Source organism: Petromyzon marinus, chromosome 53 (assembly GCF_048934315.1).
Source record: "Petromyzon marinus isolate PM22_M1 ecotype Great Lakes invasive population chromosome 53, UKy_Petmar_22M1.pri1.0, whole genome shotgun sequence".
Classification (NCBI taxonomy): Eukaryota; Metazoa; Chordata; class Hyperoartia; order Petromyzontiformes; family Petromyzontidae; genus Petromyzon; species Petromyzon marinus.
The window spans coordinates 5,231,089-5,241,989 of record NC_133719.1 but is presented as its reverse complement, the minus strand read 5'-3'; the positions used below and the strand labels follow the sequence as shown (position 1 = coordinate 5,241,989).

The following is a 10,901-nucleotide window of genomic DNA, read 5'->3' as shown; positions in this document are numbered from 1 at the left end:
GTGCAGTGATTTGAGGCGGAGGGGGGGTATTATAATTATATAATTATGTCTGGTTAATGCAGACATGAATCCTTGTAAAAAGATTTCAGTATTGTTGCCAGAAAAAAGGGGAAAAACTCTATTATTATATTTTGGTACTGGCAAAGGTCTAAAAATGTAGATGCTCACCCCGAGCCCTCATTACTTTGATAGTGCATTGTCTTTGAGCTGTACGCCTTTTGGCGTCATCTGGTCGAGCACCATAATGGTCGAGGCTCAAAAGAAAGTCGTCCCTTGGTGTGGACCAATCAGTTTCAAGGACAATGCATATATTATCATAGTATGTTTTTGTTTGCATTTTGACTGCAGGTATTGTGGTTAATGCAGACATGAATCCTTGTAAAAAGGTTTCAGTTTTGTTGCCAGAAAAAAGGGGAAAAACCCTATTCTTATCACCTGGTATCGTCAATAAAAGACATCTCACTGTCCCCAGGTGATGTGCTTGTTAGTTTCGATGTAGTTTCTTTGTTCACCAGAGTTCCTGTGTCCGATACCATTGCAATAATTGAAGATTTGGTCCAACAAGTATTGAATGCTGATGTACCGGCCCTGGTGAGACACTGCCTCACCAATACATACTTCACCTGAAATGAAACATCCTACAAACTGAAGGCACCTCAATGGGTTCTCCCTTTATCTCCGGTTGTAGCCAATATTTTCATTTTAAGAAATGAGACGGACGCCATCCAGGCATCCACTCTATACCCGTCCTTGTGGATGAGGTACGTGGATGACACGTTTGTCATCTGGCCACATGGCTGACCAGCTCTGAACCAATTCCTCAACCACATCAATTCCATACACCCATCCATCAAATTCACCATGGAGGTAGAAAAGGATGGCATGCTACCTTTCTTGGATGTCCTATTCAAAAACAGAACAGATGGCTCAATGAGTCATTGTCTACAGGAAAATAACCCATCCTGACGCCTACCTAAAACTTGATTCTCAGCACCATCCATTCCAAAAGAATTCCCTCATCAAAACGCTACACCAATAATTGCCTGGTGGGCCTTTGATTGGTGTAGTTGCTTGTCTTTTCCTACATTAACATTAGCTGCCCCACCCATGCTGCTGGCACACTTGGGCTACGCCCATCTCTAAACCCTTATATAAACCTTCTTTGGTTCTTTCGGTAAAGTCACGTAGAATGAGAATAAAATAATAAATTGATAAAATAAAATAACAATTTATTATTTTATTCTCATTCTACGTGACTTTACCGAAAGAACCAAAGAAGATGAATCATTGCAGTCACGAAAGCTTTAAACCCTTATATAAAGTTTGCCTTTAGAGGCTAACCCGTTTTACCGATGACCTTTTGTGTTGCGATCGAAACGTCATAGTTTATTTATTTATATTACTGAAAGAACCAATAACAAGTCTACATTATAGACTGCCAGTACGCTCACTCAGGTTAAGAACCAGGCTACAGTCTACATTATAGACTACCAGTACACTCACCCAGCTTAACCATTGCTACAGTCTACATTATAGACTACCAGTACACTCACTCCAATTAAGAACCAAGCTACAGTCTACATTAGTGTTTTCATTCACTTCATTATTTTATTTATCTAAGTGCCTGTTTTCTCCATTCTATTGCAGAGTTCAGCCTTTTAAAAATTATGTCACTTTTGTTTCTTGTGTTCATAGCACCACCATTGCCACTGCTGCTGATGCTCCGGATGCTGGCCCGTGCGACCAGGGCAACAACGTGCCCGCGGGTCCAGGGAGTCCCAAGACCCGCTGGCGAAGGGTAAGTAACAGACGGCATTGCCAACTCGGGGGAGGAGGGGGTAGCCAACAAGTATTCATTAAACGTTGGAAGCAATTATATGACGGAAACAGTCGCACAGTCGTTTGTCTGCGACACTGTGAATTATCAGCCGCAGCTAACATGAGTGGTGAGTGATATTTAGAATAGATTCCAGGTCGCCTCGTGAATCAATCCGTAGTGTCGAGCACGGTCACAAATGGTAAAACACTTCCCATGACTTCCGGGTATGACGGTTTTTTATTCATCAATGGATTGACAAAGGGCTGTATATTCCTTATTATTTATAATCTTACAACAGACTTAAACACAAGATCATGAGATAGTCAGAGTGTGGAAAGGAGGAAGATGCATAGTTTGTCGTGTAATATGAGTGTGTGTGGTAGAGCTCAGGTTCAAGTTTCATTATTTAGGTATAGCCCTGCTCTTGAGTCGGGTGCAACCGCAACAAACAAAGTATGAAGAGAACATCTAAAAGCGACGACACGCAACAGAAACATCCTTGATAAACCAGCAAATCTTCCAGAAAAAAAACCCACTGCATTACAACGCTGTGTGCAAAAATCCCAGTGTGATGCAAGTCAAACAATAACAACCATAAGACAATTTAGATTAAAGTTATCAGGCCAACTCCGCACTTCCGCAAGAAACATGGCTTAACCATGTTTTCAAAAACACCAAAATAAAGCTGTAAAAACAATCTAACAACAGTAATCAAAGGAACTGCGATTCAAATTTAACAATAAACGCTATACATAACATGTACGTAACGGTCAACCTAATGAATTGAGTCCTTGACATTAGCAGAGGTATCAAGATATAAAATTTATTAGAACTATGGCCGTGGTAATAACTATCCATTATTGATGAAGAAGCCAATGAACAACAGGATGGCTGGAATGAATCAATGATCGTCGCCGGCAATCAATTAAATTGCTTCGTGGTGGGTCCATTGAGCTGGGTTTGGGGCAGGAATTAGGTGACCATAACAAAGAAAATTCTAACGTTTACCAAAAGGTATTTTGAACATCGATGCAATCATCGCTTTGCTTATGTTTCCAATACTGACCACTGTCCGTTTAATCTCTCTCCGCTGTATCCCAGTGTCCCCTAGGAAGCTGTACATGCGACCATTGGATCGTCGAACTCACAGCAACGCGGTACTTCACAGGAAAACCTGTGTAGACGACAATAAAAAGGAGCAGTTAAAGACTTGCAGGTGCAGCAGCCACATCAGCAAAAAACAATTAAACTTAAATTCATGCGCATTGGCTACGAACGGACTCTGGAAATTGACATTCCAGAGTCCAGGGCGGGGTCGACTCAGGGCACCTGCTTGGGGCAGGAGGTGGAAAAGGAGGGGGTCACGGTGCAGTCCCGGAAGAAGAAAGTCCTCTCGGAGTGAGTAAAAGCAAGCGCAGTGAACAATCTGCAGATGAGTTGCCACTGTAGCTGCACAAACGCACAATCAGCAGACACGTGGCTAGCGGAGCGGGATGCTAGCACGGCACAATCAAGGGGCAGGTCGACGCCGCTGTCCAAACGGACGAGCTGGCCGTTGGTCCACCGTGGGATGCCGTGAGCTGGGACAACTCGGACAGCCGTTCCAGCAGCAGTGACAGGGACATGAATGGTGCTGAGAGTGAGCTGGGATTGACGTATCCCTTTTGACACCAAGGCTGTGCTCACCTAAGACAGAGGCGATTTGAGACGTCATCCCGGAATCAGACCAACCCTCCCATTGAGTTTTCATCCGTAGCCCGTCAAGCGAGCGATAATGGTCTGGTTTTCTCAGAGAAGAGAGAAATTGGTGAAGATCTGACATGATCGGCACAATAACGGCTTAAACCCTTGATCAAAAGGGGGTGGTTGGTGAGCCATGACGTTGCCAGAAACCCTGGAGTCAGGCCGAAGTGCAAGTTAAGTAACGAGTGATGAACACAACACAGGGATAAACAATCGTGAAAGGGCTGTATGGTTGTGGCATGGTTGTTGTGAATAGTGGAGGTTATTGAGTGGTTGTGGCTAGCTATGGTTCTTTGCTGTAACAATTGCGATAGCCTTTCTCACATTGTAAACACAAATTATGGTGAACATAATTTATTCCACTATAATCAACTGTGATAAATAGTTGATTACGACTAGCTACTTGCCCCTTATTCTGCATTCTATTGCAGAGTTCAGCCTTTTGACATTTTGCCGCTTTTTGTTTCTTGTGTTCACAGCAAGGAAGATGCCACTATGACTGCCGTGAGCACAGCCACCACCACAAATGTCACCGCCGCTGCTCCGGATAATGACCTCGCCACCAGAGCAAGCACGTGCCCACAGCCCAGGGAGTTCCACGACTCGCTGATGAAAAGTAGCAGACGGCATTGCCAACACGGGGGAGGAGGTGGCAGCCAGAATTCAATGATGAAACGTTTTAAACACTTATATGACGGAACCAGTCACACAATTGTTTCTTTGCTGCACTGTGAATTTTCAGCCACGGCTAACATGAGTGGCGAGTGATATTTAGAACAGATCCCAGGTAGCCTTGTGCACCCACCCGTAGTGACAAGAACAGTGACGAATGGTAAAACACTTCCCATGACTTTCATGGCAGTGCGGAGGCATTTTCCACTTAGTAATAGATTGACAAAGGGCTGTATATTTGTTATTATCTCAACACTTAAACACAAGATCATAAGATAGTCAGAGTATGGAAAGGAGGAAGATAAATAGTTTGTCCTCTAATATAATGCGTGTGCATGGTAGAGCTCAGGAAACGGTCAACCTAGTAAATTGAGTCCTTGACATTAGTAGAGGTATCAAGATATTAAATTTATAAGAACTATGGCCGTGGTAATACTATACATTAGTGATGGGGAAGCCAATGAATGACAGGATGGCTGGTCGGAATCAATGAGCATCGCAGCATCAATCAAACAAAGTGCTTCGTGGTGGAACGCATTGAGCAGGGTTGGGGGCAGGAATTCGGTGACCTTACCAATGAAAATTCCAACGTTTACCAAAATAAATTTTGAACATCGATGCAATCATCGCCCTGTCCTCGTGTTTTTAATACTGACCACTGTCCGTTTCATCCCTCTCTGCTGTCTCCCACAGTGTCCCCTCGGAAGCTGCACACGCCGACCTCCAGGTGGACTCCCCAAAGCCACTGACTGTACAAGAGCAGCCGTGCAGTCCTGGAGCAACAGGAGAAGATCAAAGAATATGCACCAGAGCATTGTCATCATCAGCAGCAGCATATTCAGCGCAGCGTTTTGAGACAGCAGTCGGCACAGGAGCCGGCACAGGAGCCAGTCGCAGCGAAAATCCATAAGAAGAAAGGCCTCTGGAAGCGACCTAGGACATTCTTCCGCTGATAAATATAATTTTTCCAGAGACCTGTTCGCATCGGAAATGTAAATGTGATTGGTAAGTAGTTTTCGTAATGTATCAAGAGTTAAGATTTTAATGTACATTTTTATTGAGGTACTGCGTGCTGCGAATGACAATAAATATTCTGATTCTGACTTACCGCGAGTCCTGATGCTGGCTTTATTGTTGGAAGGGGTGCAATCAGTCAACACAATTCTACACACGGGGCAGGCATGCACACAGACACACAAAGACATAGACGAGGCACGCGCGTACAAATACCCGCCATTCGCCACTGAGTGAGGTGATGTCACCACGCCGCCTATGGTAGGCCAGGTGCATTGAGTCCACGTGGAGTGTCGAAGGCTCACTGACAGTAGGTCAAGGGATAGACCCAGGTGCAATGGGTTGACTGAGATGACTGACAGATGCACCTCCTGTGCCCCCTGCTGTGCCATCTTGCTGTGTTTTAGCCGCCTGCTCTCCGTTCGTCGTAAGCGTCGCTCCTTTTCCCTCTGTTGTTGTTGGAAGGCGACGGCCTCCAACTGCCCAGTGGCATCCTTCACGAGTCTCCATAGAGGCCGATCTTGACACCACTCGTACCAGTCTTTGGCAAGTCAACCCAGCTCCATAACCTCCTGTACCGCATCATTCCATCTCTTCTCTAACCCGTACCACGCCTGTTTAGCCCCCTTTATCCGGTGAATAGATGCCTGGTTAAGCCCATTTTGGATCGTAGGCAAGCAGGCCTGAATGTTTCTAAATCGGCGCAGATGTTCCATTAGAGGGGTCCATGTTTCACAAGCATAGAGAAGGGAGGGCATGACTATGGCTGAAAAGACCCGAAGCTTTGGGTGGAGCAACAGATCAGGGTTGTGATAAAATCCACAACCTCCTTGCATAGCAGACGAGGTAGTTGACATGTCGTCACCACAGCTGTCACTGCTAAACACCATTTTACAGTTTTGCTTTTCACGCTGTGAGACATGTTTCATGATTCATGTTATCTTCGCAATCATAATTGTAGCCTGTACGAGTACCTTCCTCCGTAAAACCCAATAAAAGTGGGTGTCACCACGCTACACATGTACCAGGTCTACGCCTTGTTTATTTTACTTAAAATGTAACGTATTCGCGTCAAACTTGTCAAATGTACTAATTCCGTTATGAACGCTTTGTCGCAGAATTTAATCAGGCCAACATTTCTGGTCAACGGTGCCACAAAGTGTTCCATTGGTCCGTTTATTACATCGCGTTTCTGAAAACGTATTTATTGACAGAATTGTCAGAACAGATCATCAGGAAAACATTGTTCAGAAACATTTAATTTGCATGCGTTCACAGCGTAGGATTGTGATGAGGGTTCAGCAACTAAAAAGTGTATGGCTCCAAACAGCTCAAGGGGTCCTGGATGCATATGGAAAAAAAATAACAGCAGAGCTGTGCCAAAGATCTCAATTCACATCCTGATAACAATTAAAAAGCTCACCATTACAATGGCACTGTGCAAAACAAGTCACAACGTATTTAAGCATTTGTTTCGTGAAACTTTGTACTATTCTGTAAACTGAGTTAATAATAATTTACATTTATAAAGCGCCTTTAAACAATCGTTCTCAGGGCGCTATGCATGGGAAGCTGTAACATAATTTAATGTCAACCAAGGAAAAGTGAGAAAGACATTTTAAACAGATGCGTTTTTAGTCCAAATTTGAAATGTTTTGTCTTGGAAGTCCTGATCTCGAAGGAGCAACGAGTTCCAGAGTTTAGGTGCCGCAATTGCCAAGGCACCGTCACCACCCAAGTGTGACGCCTAGACCATGGGAGAATGAGCAATGCACAGTCTGAGAATTTTAATGATCTTGATTAAATGTCTGAAGGAGGTCCTGAATGTGGGGAAGAGAAAGTAAATTTCAACTGCTCCAGCGCATAATGCTTGTAGTCACGTGATGCACCCAAAATAAAATGTATCTGCTCAGGGCCCCCAATGGGCCCACACCGCCGCTTCCCGTTCCACATTCTCAGTACCGTAGTGTGCTCCGGTGTTGGTAGCTTGTAGAGAGCATCGCAAACATGTAGACACACCGGCGTCAGCGGGCAGCACGCTTCCTGGGACCAACACAGATGCAACACCACGTAGGATATGTTAACGACCTCGCCTGGTATACGGGAGGGGGAGGTGGGGAGGGTGGTGATGGGGGGTGGGGAGGGTGGTGGTGGGGAGGGTGGTGGTGGGGGGTGGGTGGTGTAGTTTTACATAGCAGCCCCCCAAACAAACGTTTTTGAGTGTTAAGTCGTTTGAGAGGGAAACGTACGGGCACAGGAGTATTTTTATATGTATATGTCTTTGTTGCGTTATGCAGGAGGGCACACATGAGCCATGCATCCGGATCATAGTCCTTAAATAAGTATATTAATGTTTTCAGACACTTCAGGATGAAGTTAGTTTTACATTAGTGGTATTTAGTAACTTTGAAAAATTGGTGAACAGGTTATGGTGTTTTCCAAAATAAACAGGTGCGTCTTGGTTAAGTGATTTCTGATGAGATTTATTGTAAAGGTACAGTACGGGTTCATGTGTGTTGTGATCAGATTTTACTTTTCCAGTTTTTGGGCATGGAGAGATAGCTCAGGATAAACGTTATTTACAGGTTGTTTTTAGAGTCCTTGCGGCAGAGAGAATGCCCAGGAATATGTAATGTTAGCATTTCTCTCTGGGGTTGGCCTCATTTACAAACTATTCACGGCTGCACATGTGTACAGTATTAAGCTGCATGAGCGATTTAGCGCGGTTTTTTTTACTCATTGTAATTCTTCTTGATTTGAAGTGTTCGTGACTGCAAGGGTCCATACTCTTCGGTTCTTTTGATAAAGTCACGTAGGTAAAAATTAAATACATTAAATAAGATAAAACAAAAATGAAAACTAAATTAAATCACGACGTTTCGGAGGCAACGCAAGCTTCCTTCATCAGGTGACTATACTGAAAGAACCAAAGAGTATAGATAATTGTAATTCTGTCTGTCCACAGTTATGAGAATTGGGGTAGTGTTAGTAGAGTAGTAATGGGAAACGAAAGAGGGTATGAAGAATATATAATAGATGAACGATGGACGAATAGAGAGAGATAGGAGGAAGAGAAAGGGAGATGAGGAGGGGATTAAGAGTTAGAAGAGATGATAATGAGGAACAGATTAACTAAACTAGTATTTTTTTTATTTTACCAGCTAAGGCCGACTGAGCTATTAGCTATTTTTTCCAGAAGCCTCCTGGTCACAAATGATACCTCAACGAGGTGGCTTATGTGGAAATGTATAGAAGTCAAATACTCTAAACGCCTGTTTCTAAATGTGGAGGGGAAAACTGGAGAAGAATCCATGCGACCACGGGGAAAGAGACACCGCAAACTCCAAATATACAGCAGCAGGAGTCAGGGTCGGGATCGAACCCATGACCTCCTGTACACCAGGCGAGGTAGTCAACATCTCATAGCCACTGTGGTGATGAGAGACGCAGATTTCAAATATACAGCAGCAGGCGTCAGGGTCGGGATCGAACCCATGACCTCCTGTACACCAGGCGAGGTAGTCAACATCTCATAGCCACCGTGGTGATGAGAGACGCAGATTTCAAATATACAGCAGCAGGCGTCAGGGTCGGGATCAAACCCATGACCTCCTGTACACCAGGCGAGGTAGTCAACATCTCATAGCCACCGTGGTGATGAGAGACGCAGATTCCAAATATACAGCAGCAGGCGTCAGGGTCGGGATCGAACCCATGACCTCCTGTACACCAGGCGAGGTAGTCAACATCTCATAGCCACCGTGGTGATGAGAGACGCAGATTCCAAATATACAGCAGCAGGCGTCAGGGTCGGGATCGAACCCATGACCTCCTGTACACCAGGCGAGGTAGTCAACATCTCATAGTCACCGTGGTAATGAGAGGCACACAGATTTCAAATATACAGCAGCAGGCGTCAGGGTTGGGATCGAACCCATGACCTCCTGTACACCAGGCGAGGTAGTCAACATCTCATAGCCACCGTGGTGATGAGAGACACAGATTCAAAATATACAGCAGCAGGCGTCAGGGTCGGGAGTTGTTAACACATCGCCACCGTGGTGGGTGGACGGCGAGGTGGGCTGCTGGGTGGTGGGAATTTAAGCATTGAATAAAGTTGTCCAACGTTTCAGCTGCCGCGCCGGGCTACAGAATCGGCCTCTGGATTGTCAGCCCGCGGTGCGCTGCCAACCATTACACGGCGGGAGATTAAAATTCACGCACAAGCAGTTGTACACACACCTGTAATCTGTGGTCCTCCGTCAACTTAAAATAAGTTTCCCCTCGCCTATTCAGTGCATTTATCACGGGGAAAAAATATCCCTGCGCAAACGATCGCTCTGCTTTGCAGAGTTTAGTAAGGTTATATTTTTTCGTGTGTATGTGATGTGTTCTCCTCGCATTGCACACGTGTTATCATGTTGATGCACGACCTTGCTATTCGGAACTTGACCGTGTATTGCTTTGTGCATGTTTATTTTGTTGTAACCAGGTTTCTGTAACGAGGTCCCCAATAAAAATGGAACATATATTGGCTCAATGAGTTTTACCCGTTGGCAAAATTAAACCAAATCTTGCCTGAATACGGACATGCAAACATTATCCATAATTGTTTTTTTGGTTCTATCGCGTAAATATGAATGTCGTTAAAGCCGCCTCACCCTACACAGATAATTAGTGAGGTTTGTCACGGAAACAGCAACACCGGTGCGTTTGGTGAGTAAACCCACGACATTTCCACGATAAAAAGACGCACAGGAGCATCAGCGATATCGGCAAAACACAATCACGTTCGAGTGTGTGTGTGTGCATCTGCTTACCTGTCAACCCATACGGTTCGCGCGTATTCTTGTACAGGGACATTGAGTTAAAAAAATGTTGTGTTTCTTCCTTGTGATGAGACCCTTGTGGGATGAACGTTGAGATTTATAAGGGCACGGGGTGACCAATAAGGTCTGAATTGCTCTGTAATAAGGTAGGGCACTGATAAGGGATTAACAAATATGCATCTGTAACGATCGTTCAGATCGACTTCGTAGCGAGCGGCCATTGCGAGTCCCCGCCCCCTTCGTTCCGCCCCTCCCCCCCCGGGTCGGCACTGTCCATTGCGGGGGGGGGGGGGTGACCTCGTGGGAGGATGGGGAGATTGACAGGCGGGGGAGGGAGCCCCCCTATTGAGTGGTGGGGGGCCGTCATCTACAGTGGGGGGCCGTCATCTACAGTGGGGGGGGGGGCATCGGGGGATGTCGGCTTCACGCGAGTCTGCTGAGGTGTGTGGTGAGTGATGGTCGTGAGTGTAGTTTTACTTCGGAGTCCCTCAAACAAACGTTTTGAAGTGTTGAGTAGTTCGAGAGAGGGAAACGTACGGGCACAGGAGGACTATTTTTTATATTTATATATCTTTGTTGCGTTATGCAGCAGGGCACACATGAGCCATGCATCCGGATCATAGTCCTTAAATACGTATATTAATGTTTTTAGAGACTTCAGGATGAAGTTAGTTTTACATTAGTGGTATTTAGTGTTTTAGATAATTTGGTGAACAAATGTAAGCCATCTGGCTACCATGAGAGATTCGTTCATGAGGCTATCCACATATACAAGCACAGAGACAATTTCAACTGAGAAGATGGATTCTGGCTTAGCAATCATT

General features: G+C 45.1%; 1 long non-coding RNA gene across 4 annotated transcripts; it reads right to left on the bottom strand.

The window, feature by feature from the left end:
- Positions 1-2,037: 2,037 nt before the first annotated feature.
- On the bottom strand, positions 2,038-10,316 carry LOC142905388 (uncharacterized). Of its 4 annotated transcripts, none has more exons than XR_012929536.1 (5): positions 10,069-10,316; positions 7,211-7,291; positions 5,343-5,398; positions 4,891-5,007; positions 2,038-3,148 (listed from the first exon to the last, which is right to left on the bottom strand). It is a non-coding gene; the product is annotated as an uncharacterized LOC142905388 (long non-coding RNA). The 4 variants fall into 4 exon arrangements; XR_012929535.1 differs by having other exon boundaries at positions 2,038-2,993; XR_012929538.1 differs by having other exon boundaries at positions 2,038-2,993; positions 7,211-7,287.
- Between the last annotated feature and the right edge of the window lie 585 nt (positions 10,317-10,901).